Here is a 2820-nt window from a genome sequence, read left to right as displayed (position 1 = left end):
GGGGGCCCACCCTCCGGGAGCCAGCAGGCAGGAGAGCTCACTCTTTATAGTGTCCGCTTTGAAAAATAAATTTCTTCTTTATCTCTAGAATAGTACGGCAGCTTTTTTTTTTTTTTTTTTTGGTACCAGAAATCGAACTCATGACCTCAGGCTTGCCAGGCAAGTGCTTATGCTGCTGAGCTATATCCCCAGCCCAGTAAGGCAGCTTTATCTTATATATTTTATTATAATGTGTCCTGTTGTTGCTATGACAAAGAATCATTGAAAAAAGGTATTAGGGATAGGGGTGTAGCAGAGTAGTAGAGTACTTGCCTAACATGCACAAGGTTCCATCCCCAGCACCATAAAATAAATAAATGAAAAATAAGAAGCTTTTATTTTCCCAATGTTTTGGACAAAGTCTTATTATGTAGTTTAGGGTGGCCTTGAATGCACTATATAGTCCAGGCTGGCCTTGCACTTGCCATGATCTTCTTGCCTCAGCCTCCTGAGTGCTGGGATTACAGGGGTGTATGTCACCATGTGCATATCATGAAGGTTTTAACTATTTGATATTCTACTCATATGTCAAGGTTCCAGGGTTAGGACTAATTGTCCTTAGTAGATCAATGTTTTCACTGAAATGTGCAGGTGAGCCAGGCGTGGTGGTGCATGTCTGTAATCCCAGCTCTTGGGAAGCTGAGGCAGGAAGATCACTGCAAGTTTTAGGCCAGCCTGAGCTACACAGTGAGTTCAAGCCAACCTAAAGTACATAGCCAGACTCTGTCTCTAAATAAACAAATAAAATAACAAAACATAGAACTGATACTGGATGATGAATCTTTTGCCTCAGAAATGGTAGAAACAAGACTGGGCCAAATATTGCAAGCACACACTCATTCCAGGAAAAGTTTGAGGGGAGGGTAGCGCCTGCCCAACCGGGCCTTGGCTGAAGGAAGTCAGCTGTTGGTCGAGAGAGTGACCAAGCTGCTGTTCATGGAACGAAGAGAGCAGTAGGTTTTTGCCAATTTTCTGGGATGGACTGAAGCCTATTAATTTTCACTGGTTGGCCTGTGGCAGAGTTCCAAAAGATATTTTTCTTGTGATGGATTTGATCCCTGGGTGGTCATGGTCACTGCATCCCAGAGGCTGTTTAATTTTCCTATATCTGGCACCATCACCCTGCACAGGACATTCCAGGTTTGTACTGGGTTGGAACTACTGAGTCCCTGTTACAGCTGGTGTCACCACCTTGCCCACAAGTCCTGGCCTTGTGATAGAGCTGAGGGACGTCCAGTGCTTGAGCTGCTGATGAAGCGTAAAGGATGGGGAAGAGTCACACACTGGCACCAATGGGCAATAGGCCAAACTAGCCCTGCATTACAGTCTTGGACAAAACAAGTTTTCTCCTTTTGAATGCCCCTACTCCTCTCCTCCCTCACATGTTCCCATCCCCAGACCCCGTTTCTATCTTTTCAATGAACCAACTCTTTGATCCTTTGATCCTTTGTATTGTGTTTTAATATCAATTGCAGCTGGGGATATAGCTCAGTGGCACAAGCACCTGCCTGGCAAGTACAAGGTCCTGAGTTCGATTCCCAGTACCCCCTCCCGCCCCAAAGAAATCAATTGCATTAATTTCTGCTCTAATCTTTATCATTTCTTTCCTTTATTGGTTTCAGATTTAGACTATTCTTGTATTTCTAGGACCATGAGCTGCATCATTCAGTTGTGATCACACTATTCTTTTATGTGTGGATTCACAGTACATAAATTTCCCACTTAGAACTGCTTTCACTGCATCCCATAGGTTTTGGTATGAGGGCTTTCACCATAATTTTCTAAGACATTTTTATTTCTTCCCCAGTTTCTTCTGATCCATTGATTGTTCAATAATGTATTATTTAATTTCTATGTGTTTGCATATTTCCTGTGGGTTCTTTTACTGTTAATTTCTAGCAAAGCAATTTTTTTAAACGATCAATATATTTATGTGCAGAGCTGAGTAGAATCTGACTCAAGGGTTAAGACATCATTGGTCATTCAAGAAATGTAAATTAGAACAACACTGAGATTCCATCTCACCCCAGAAAGAATGGCTCTTATCAAGAAATCAACCAATAGCAAATGCTGGAAGGGCTGTGGGGAAAAAGGAGCCCTTCTCCACTGCTGGTGGGAGTGTAGACTGGTGCAACCACTGTGGAAATCAGTGTGGAGGTTCCTCAAAAAACTAGTATTAGAGGTCCTATTCGATCCAGCTATTCCCACTTTTGGTATTTTCCCAGAAGAAATGAAAATATCATAGCACAGTGATATATGTGCACCCATTTATAGCAGCACAATTTGTAACAGCTAAATCTTGGAAACAACCCAAATGTCTGTCAACCAAGGAATGGATAAAAAAGATGTGGTATTTTTATACAGTGGAGTATTACTTGACTATAAAGAAAAATAAACTCAAGGCTTTTATAGGTAAATGGATGATGCAACTAGAGACATACCCATAAGTGAAATATATCAGACTTGCATGTGTAAGCATCATATTGCCTCCCTAGTGTAAGAAACTGAAAGAGTAAATAAGGAGCCTGGCATGGTGGTGCCAGCCAGGCATGGTGGCGCACACCTGTAATCCCCGCACTTGGGAGGCTGAGGCAAGAGGATCGTTGTGAGTTCGAGGCCAGCCTGGGCTACAAAGTGACCTCAAGGCCTGCCTGAACTGCATAGCGAGACCCTGTCTCAAAAAGACAGATAATGATAATAATAATAATAATAATAATAATAATAATAATAATAAGCCCCGCATGTCAGAGGTACTACTTCCAGCAAAGTTAGTGGCAAACT

This window comes from Chinchilla lanigera, unplaced genomic scaffold (genome assembly GCF_000276665.1).
Source record: "Chinchilla lanigera isolate Chin_1 unplaced genomic scaffold, ChiLan1.0 scaffold00018, whole genome shotgun sequence".
NCBI lineage: Eukaryota > Metazoa > Chordata > Mammalia > Rodentia > Chinchillidae > Chinchilla > Chinchilla lanigera.
The sequence above is the reverse complement of the archived record's forward strand: the minus strand, read 5'-3'. Positions refer to the sequence as shown.